Below are 9,950 nucleotides of genomic sequence, written 5' to 3'. Positions count from 1 at the left end.
TTTTATGAATGTTTTTGTTCAATATGTTCTAACATGTTGTGTGTAATAACAATCAACCCAGATGAATTTAGGTTATACAGTACACACTCTGGCTTTGAGAGACACTGTGAAAATCAGTGGAACCTAATCAAATCACACTGTGGGAGACCAACATCACATGCCTTACCAACACAAAGATCAGTGTGGGCTGCGTTCTGATGTGTACTGCAAGGTATAGATAACATGAGCATAAGAATGTATTCACAATCTCTGAGCTAAATTGCCTGTGTATACTGTTCATCATGGCTCCTTCCCCGTGCCCCCCTCCATACTGAGCTGAAGGTAATGGAGAGAACTCTTTCATTTCCCTTTTGTGAATAAGGTGGCAATGCAATTTCCCAGCTTGATCCATACAGTGCATGAGAGGGCTTCAATTAGAGGCAAAGTGCCTATGTAAGTAGGGTGACTCTGGAATTTGTACTGCCAGGAAACAGTCAAGTGATTTATAAAGCTGCTTATGCACCCTTAAAACACAGCAAACACAGTCCTAGGTTTTGTTTCACACCCCTTTGTTCTTCCACAGACACTGGGGCCTCCTTACACAAATCCCCGCACAAATCTCTCCAAAACAGATTTAGTTCTTTGGGGTTGGTAGATCAGGTGAGAAATTGCAAATTGCTTATCTCATATTTAAAAGGTCAAGTTGCATTGTTTGACAAAACATCCAGGTGATAATGTGGGATTGTACTACACAAACATAATGTACCGATTGCACACTATTCTCCTTACGATCTGGGTAGGCCTAAGGCCCACTAGCTTTCTAGCCTGAATATCTGACCCACATATAAACCATTTATCTTAAAGACCTATAAAGGAGGGATTCTCACCATGCTGGTGAGAAACTCCCTTCAATATTGTTTTCCGTGTGTCATGGTGCATGCTGACAGGTCTACGTTGGATGACAATCATTCACACCACAGCCACATATAACCTAGCTAGAATGAACAAGACTAGGTTGACCTAGTGCAAGCCGGGCCCTTGATGTCTTGCCTCCTCTTGGCTTTCGCACCCTAGTATAATATGTGTTCGTGGACTATAGGTAACGTGTATTGAAAACCTGTTTAGCCACGGTGAAGTTACAGGTGTTTCTCTCAACATGAAGACTAGCGTCTTTGATCCACAGTAGATGTGGTGTTCAGAGTCACCTACTGGTAAAGAAATCAACAGCTTCACTTGGTGACTACCACTAGCTCTCATATAAACAAAACACAATAATGTCATAAAAAGATCCATAACAGAAACGGGTACCTCACCTCTTTTTAGCGCTGAGCGCTGGACCTGTTCTCAAGTTGAAATAATTTCAACTTTGTCTGAAGCGCACCGCTCATCAATGTCACTTCAGAGTTCTACCAACCAATGAGGATGAAGCAGGGGTGGGACCAAGAGCCGGTATCCTGCCGTTTTGTAGCTAACCCATTTCAACAATGGGTAGTCGTCATAAAATTAGAGCCCTGAAGCCCTGTTAATTACAGGAATGGACCCTATAGAAGCCTGGGACCCCACCAGTTTTCTTTTTTTAAATGCAGGGAATGATGAGTCCTGTATCCTAGAGTTGCGAGTATGGGTAGGCTTAAACAGTATCAGTCATATATTGAGGTTGAAGGCCATAGTGCTTTGCAAGTTAGAGGTTAGACTTTATAATCAAAATCTGCTGTTACAGGTAGCTCATGAAAAGAGGTTAAGACTGGACATTCAGACTGCTGAGTTTTGAATAAGCTGGATATCTCTAAGTATGGAGTTGGGAAAGCAAGAGATGTGCATTGCAGAAGTCAATTCTGGAAGAAACAAAAGCACAGATCAGTTTTTCTAAGTTAGTAAAAGACAGAAAATACCTAATCTTGAAGATATTTCTAAGGTCTTATTTTGTACATAGTGGCTCAGTAACTGCTGCTTTGAATGAGCCAGGAGGAATCACAGAGGAAAGAGAAACACACAACATCAAGCAGCAATAGACCTCATAAGTGATGTCATCATTTAGGGTGTCAGCCTTGCCCAAATACAGACTGCCAGATCTAGAGCGATTTCTCTAAAGGGACTTCTGTTCTCTTAAAGTGTAGAGGTATATGTCCACATTTTCAATTGGTTATGTTGGTCATTTTGAAGACTACATTACTATCCTGGATGAAAAGCTGATCCGGGGAACAGTTTGCTGTAGAATGTAATGGCTGCATTGGGTGGCACTCCCACGGGGGTAAATCTATCAAAAAAGTATTAACAGTGCATGCCTTTTTTTCATACTTTTTTGATCATCCTCGAATAAAGGTTGATATATCTGCCAATGAAACTGACATACCGTATTTCCTCTAATATTGGCCCGGGCCTTTATTTACCTCAACTGCAGAGGGTACCAGGCCTTTATTGGAAGCAGGCTTATATTAGAGACAGGCCTTTATTTCTAATTCCCTCTGTTTGATAAGTATATTTGCTCATATTTTAGTATGAAGTTTGATTTTCTGATCTGCTTCTGTTGGGGTACGTTAGGTAGCCGTTTTTTTGTTACTGCAATGCATTACGATAATTACGGTAATCAACGACGGCATGCTCCAGAGACTTCCGCCGGCCTGTGGCACTTGTACGTTACTACAAACTACAATTACAAACAGGCACCAGGAGTTTACCGGTATCCACCGTTGTTTGCATGTACGCTGAAGCTAACTGAAGCTAACTGAAGCTAAAGTACAATCTATACAATCATATCGCCGTTTTGTCAGTCCACCTGACAGCCCTCTGTTCTGTCGGCGGCATGGAGGTTTCGTTGCGCCGAGGGCTTACTGCCGATGCTTCGAGTTTCCCGGGGGCACGGTTCCGGCCAGTGCCGATAGCTGGGCGCCGATTTGTTCCCGGTGATCCGGCCGAGATTGCGGCGGGGTCCCCACGCCGATGCGTCACCGGGTGTCCCCGATAGGTACGGGCCGTGGGCGCGGTGGAGAGGCAGCGGCGGAGAGAGGAGATGGACACGGTCCAGCCATATACTAGGTTTTGACCTAGTCTTGTTTCCTTTGTTTTTTCCCCGGCTTGTATTTGAGGCCGGCCTTTATTTGTTCGTGTCGACCACGGCCCCGGCCATTATCGGAGACCCGGCTTTTAATTGACTACCGGCCACTATTAGAGGAAATACGGTACTCACACGTTAGTAGGAGTTGTAGATAGCGGTGATAGCATAGATAGCGTCCCAGAGAGAGTCCCGCTAGCAGGTGACACAAATTACATGCACGCCAGTGTTAGCTTGTTGTTAGCAAAATTATTGTTTAGACTCAAAAACAGTTACAGAATTCAATAGAGCCAGTGCCATTAGAGAGACAAATGTATGTGGGTAAAAACATCCAAGTTTAAAAAGCCTGCATTAAACAGACTGTGACAGGGACGATTACATTCATTTTCCCCATAGAGAAAATGACAGTTCAAAATGATAGAGGAGGGCGCTTGGGTGGCACAGCAGAAAAATGCTAGACCGCCACCGCAGGTGTGTATCCCAGCAGTGGTGCCTCCAGCTTGGCTGGGTGTCCTTATGAACCGGAGGACACAATCAACAGCGTTTGCATGTTATGCTCTCCCAGAAAAGCTCCTCGCTGTCAGGTGAAAAGAAGCGGCTGGTGACTGGTGGGAGTCTACACCCCCCCCCCCCCCCCCCCAGCCAACAGGGGGTCATGCAATGATGGGACCGTGGAGCAAATTGGGAATTGGCAACAACAAAATTGGGGGCTGAATGGTAGACAGATTTAGCACATTCTTGTTTGGCTCAGTGTTTAGCACTATTGCCTCACAGCAAGATGTTTTATTCCCAGTTCTTTCTGTGTGGAGTTTGCATGTTGTTAAATGTCGTGTGGATTTTCTCCCACATTAAAAAGACAAAAAGGTGGATTAGATGAGTGGGGGGGATGGGTGGGTTAATAAAATTAATGAATGTTAGAAAAATTGCAGACAAGTATATTACCTGGGGGGAAAAAAGACAAACTATAAAATTAATTTTGTGAATCTGCAAAAATGTTGTTTTCTGTGTGAATCTGCAAAAATGTAATGCTTTAACCATTTATTGTTAATTACAGCAACATTCTGTAGAGGAGAATTTTCTGATGATGTATTATTATACATGATGAAGTTGTGAAATGAGCTTGAACTCCGTGCTGCAAGAATTGGACATGCATTTTCAGCTAAAGGTTGGCTAATGGTTAACTTTAGGCAAGTAAAACAACTTTGGTCAAGGTTAGGATTACGGTTATGGTTATGATTAGGCAACTAAAACAACTTGGTTAAAGGTTCCATATTCTACACTTTCCAGTGTTTTATTTTCTGTCTTGAGGTCCATTAAAAACCGTTTGTGTGGTGTCATGTACCAAAAACACACTCAATCCATTTTTACACATTCATTTTCCAGCATCTCTTTGAGCCTTACCAAGAACAGGCTGTTTCTGTCGCCGTGTCTTTAAGGCTCATTAATATTAACAACCCCTCTGTTCTGATTGGCTAACCACTTCAAGAGTGAAACGTGAGACATCACAGACCTGGCAGTTGCAGACAGGTAGAGGCAGGGGAAACTCTCTGGTAATAAACAATGACAACCGCTCAACCGCTTTGAAAAAAACACTTTGTTAAACTACAAAAACGATAATGAGCGAACTTTTTTGACGCCACGAAGTTACGGAAGTCCAAACGGCTCGTTTAGAGGCTCGGTTTTCTAATATGGATTGTGTGGATTTAGTTTAGATTTGAGTTTTGATACTTTCACAATGTTTCGATCCACATCCAAATCCTTTATAATCACAGAGGTAAGGGAAATCCTGTTTTACACAATATGGGACCTTTAAGGTTAGGGAAAGGCTTTGGTCATGATTAAATAAGAAAAACTTTAGCTAAAAATGAAAATTTCACTCGTTAAAATTTCCTTTGTAGAAGCTGGGAACTGAACTCCGGTCACTGGCATTGAAGGCAAACACATACACCCTTCCCCCACCCTGACCACTACACCCTTACTTTCCACCACATTACTTTATTTGTAAACATTAATTTTATCTACTATCCTAGGCCTCATTTCCCAATAATGACTGTTCTTAGAGGTAAACAGTGTTAACAGTGTGATCCCACGAAGGTTCATTACCTATGTGCTTTTCTCAAAGCAGCACTCACCTTATTGTTGCTGCAGTGTTTGTTGACTTGGTTTCTGTAAGTTATGGGATATTGTGCTAATACAACAAATAGGCTACTAACCAATAATGAAACACACATAACTGAAACAATTATATACTATGCTTAGAATCACCACATGGACGACATTATTTAAACCTGCAATACCAATCCTGAATGTAACGTGTGCTATGTGGAGATTTTATTGAGACATAACTTAAGCAGGAGAAATGCCTGGCAAAGCGAGACCAGTAACCGCCCCGACTTCTCCGTAGGTACGTTTAGCTTAGCTCTTAGCATTTACGTGCGGTGCTTTGCAATGTTTGTCCTTGGTAGGCCTCCGTAGTTCAGTGGCTTTGTTGTGTGTTATTTTCAAATGTGTTGCCATTTCTGTCACCCTCTAGTGGTCAGAAAATTTTGCTTGTTGCAGCTTTAAAGTGCTTGCAAGAGCCAACTATCATATAATGCAATGTTTGTGGGGTTTAATGTTAATGTCTGCTTTTACTGTTTTTTTCTGTTGCTCGAGATATTTGCCCTTGAGCAAAAACTAATAACTAGGCTCAGGTTTAGTGACAATTCTTATTACTGCCTATGCTCTCTGATAAAGAGAGTGATCAATTTCAACTACACACTATTCAGGTGTTCTTACAACATTCCTATCCGGGCGACCACGACAGATGCACAATACATGACTAGTTTCACTGGATGACAACAATTTCTTTTGAAAATGAATTCCCTTCCCTGTCCCTTCTCTAGATGCTCACCACTCCAGTTGCATCAATCGCCGACGCCACCCATTTTGTGATTTGTCTCCTTTTTCACAGCTCCTCCAGCACCCAAATCCTTTTTGTTTGGTCATTATTTTTCAGTGTTCCCCTCTCCTGAGGCACACCACTCCATTTCACCACACCAATCCATTTTATACCGAGATCATTAGTGGGAAAAAAATATAGGCCTAATAAAGAAATAAAATATATAAGATGAAAATAAATTAGATAGCCTAATAGTAAATCATGTAAAAGCATAATAAACCTTAAAGTCTCATGTTAAAAAGTTGCAGTGAGTCCAGGTGACACGGCGGGGTGTTGTTTTCCCTCTGAAGATGCATATAGCGTTCTAGGACTGCTTAGAAGCAGTCGTTATCTACGATCATTTTAAAGAGATTCTTAAGACGGTTTTCGGAAACACCTCACAAACTAAAGAGGCTTCGTAATATGGATGATACGATCATCTTAGCCTTAAGATGCTTTTGGGAAACCCTGGATTGTAATTTTACAGTATACGTTGTCACCTGTACTAAAAAGCTTTTGACCTTATGACCAGAATGATATTATGTTCATAAGGCCAATTTTCAAATAAGATTGATTGGCCATTTGTGCTCACAATGGCTATTCCTTCCTCATGGGGTGAGTACCTTCCCAGTTTCAAATCCACAACAACTGTGACTGTGAGCATGATAGGGAGCTGCATTTCCAATTTAAAAGCACACTCCTGAATTAGCTGAAAGTTTAGCATTTCTACTACAGTGTCAGTTTAAGTGACTACTTAAAAAAATCCCAATACAGAGGCACCACATACTGTATATTTACATATCATCCACGTCTGCATGTCAGGGGCAAGGCAGGGAAGGGGAGATAGAGATTTTTTTCCCCTCCCTCCAGTCTTTATTTCAGGCTAATGGCGCATGGAGGGCAAGGGCCATTAGGCCGCTTCCTGGACTATAGCAACACCTATTACACTGGTACAGCATAGTTTTCTGCAATGGGCAAACCCTACTCTATCACTGCTTACCCAAGACCTTTCCCAGAAGGTCAGGCTTCTCTAATGACTCGTGAATCGAGTCATAAGGAGGAGAGGAAAAGTGAATGGAGAAAATTGCCTCCAGAGAGAGACAAAGGGAATATAAGAGACAGAGCAAGAAAGAAAAGCAAGGAATGAGAAGACAAAATTAAGAGGGTGAGGGAAGGGTTATTGGTAAAGAAAGGAATATCTCAGGGACTTTGGTAGCAATAGTGTAGAAGCTCGTGGAGAGCTTAGGTTATTTAGAGGTCATGGTGAGGCTTCTTGAGTTGATCTCCCGAGATACAGTAAAGCAGTGGTCTTCAACCAGGGGTCCGTGGAGGTACTGCAGGGGTCCGCCAATTTTCGTCAAAATAATTTATGTGAAAAATTTAAAAATGTATTTTAGACAAAAATAATAATATTAAGTAAACTCCAAGTATTAATAGGCAATAATAAGATACTTTTGACAAAAACGATTTACAAAATGAATGATTCCCATGCAACCACGGTGCGAGATGAGCCTACACGTGACCAACCGCCATTGAAAAAAATTAGCTGGCTTGCTAGCAAGCTATGTGTTGGCTAAAACGCAGTTCGGTGCTAAAATAATTAATAACTAGCCTACTACTAGGTTAATATGTGAAGTGGAATGGATCGCTTTGTAACAGTAACTAGGCCTCGAGCTCGGGATCCTACCGTTACTCCTTCCACCTCGTCCGAGACCACAGGTGAACCTGCCCGGCAGAGGGTAAACGCAAAAGAGAGAAGTCCCGAAAATATTTAGAAACCTACCTAAAGTTTGGATTTACCTTCAAAGAAACCAAAGGGATTGAATTGCCGGTGTGTGTTGTTTGTTCGGCGACGCTCTCAAACGAAAGCATGAAGCCATCAAAGCTGCAGCGACACTTGGAGAAGAATTACGGCCACTTGGAAGATAAAACACTGGAACACTTTCAGGCTCGTCTGAACTCTCTCCAATGCCAACAGACAATGATGAGAAAATCAGTGAAAGTTGGAGAGCTTGCTTTGAAAGCCTCATATCAAGTTGCTCTTTGCATTGCTCAATGTAAAAAACCATATACAATTGCAGAAGATTTGATATTGCCCGCGGCCAGTGATATGTGTAAGACAATGTTTGGGAATGACGAATATGTAAATAAACTGAAGACTATCCCGTTGTCAGACACAACGATTGCTTGGCGAATTGGTGAAATGGCATCTGATGTGAGGGTGCAATTAATCAAGAAACTAAAATTGGCGCAGGCGTTTGGATGAATCTGTGGACATGTCCAAAGACGCACAGCTCTTGGCATTTGTGCATTTTGTTGACCAAAACGAAATGTGTGAGGAATTTTTGTTTTGTAAGAAGCTTCCTGAACGCACAAGTTCTGAAATTTTCAAAGTGATTGATTACTTTTTCAGAGAAAATGTGTTGCGATTTGTACTGACGGTGCGCGAGCTATGACTGGTCAAAAAAGTAGACTGATTGCGCTTGTCAAAAAAGTCGCCCCACAAGTTCTGTGGACTCATTGCATGTTACACAGAGAATCTCTCGCTGCCAAAGAAATGAGTGCTGAATTTGTTGACGTTATGGACACTGTTGTGAAGGCTGTCAATTTTATTAAGAAGAGTGCCTTGCAAATGCGTCTCTTTGCTTTTCTCTGCGATGCTACGGGAGAGGAACACAATGCGCTCCTTTACCATTCTGAGGTCAGATGGCTTTCTCGTGCATCAGTATTGGCACACGTGTTCGAGTTACGCACAGCTATCCACGAGTTTTTAGTTGGTCAAACACAATGCATCGGACGGCTCAAACTTGACAGCCTCTGAGGAAGATCAGCTGCTCGACCTATCCACAGACAGTACCACAAGAATGTGTATAAGGCCTCTCATCCAGTTCTGGATCTATTGCCAGAAAGCCTTCCACCAGCTGACAGCAAAGGCAATGGTGAGCCTTTTGCCTTTTGCAACAACTTATCTTTGTGAAAGTGGATTCTCCTCCCTCACCTACCTGAAGCGTAAATACCGTTCAAGACTGCAGCCTGAGGATGATATGATGCTCTGCCTGACAACCTCCATCTCCCCCAGAATAGACAAGCTGTGTGCCACTCACCAGGGTCAGTCATCTCACTGAGGTAGGCCTATGTGTCATCCTGAAGCTAAAGTTAAGCTAAATGTTTCATTGTAAAAAACAAAAACAAAAAAAAGTATAAGCCTCAATCATTAATAATCATAATAACAATAATAATCATCATCATCATCAATAATAATTATGTATAAATGTTTTAGCAACCGTAAGCATAATAACTGAGTATATAAATAGGTTAATAAGGGATTATAAATATGTTAATATAGGCCAGGCTTAAAATGCAACACAATTTATTATTATTATTTTTAATCTAGGGGGTCCCTGCTCTGTTTCTCTATCGACCAAGGGGTCCTTGGGCTGAAAAAGGTTGAAGACCCCTGCAGTAAAGAATACTCTCTAATTACCCCACTAACCAGTAATACAATCCTCTTTACACCATGACAGCATAAGAGGGCTTTCCGTAACAACAGATGAACAACTACTGACTGTTATTGTCCATTTACTGCCCCACTGGGCAGTGACAAGTCCTTGACATTTATTCCACTGTCAGTGAGGTACATGTATGATAAAGGATAAAAGAAGGGGGCCGGAATGGCAACAGCTTTGGTAACGTACGTTCCAGCCGAATTGGAGGCAGTAAGAGGTTCGGGGTATGACCAAGGAATCCCCAATTTTTCGACAGCCCACTCCATAAGTCACATAAGCTCTTTGTGATAGGGACCTTTAGCCAAAACCTGTTGGGCTGCCACATGTGGTTCCTCCCCTGGCACTTCTCTGTCATCCTCCTCTTCAGAGCCCCATTGGGTGGTAGTCCCGCAGCTCTTTGCAGTAGCTTAGCAGTATCTCTTCCTCCTTTCCCTGGCATGATTGCTGAGAGAAAGGGGAACCAGGGTGTGGGATGACACCCAAAGGGGGTAAA

This window comes from Centroberyx gerrardi, chromosome 2, assembly GCF_048128805.1.
Source record: "Centroberyx gerrardi isolate f3 chromosome 2, fCenGer3.hap1.cur.20231027, whole genome shotgun sequence".
Taxonomy (NCBI): Eukaryota; Metazoa; Chordata; class Actinopteri; order Beryciformes; family Berycidae; genus Centroberyx; species Centroberyx gerrardi.
The sequence above is the reverse complement of the archived record's forward strand: the minus strand, read 5'-3'. Positions refer to the sequence as shown.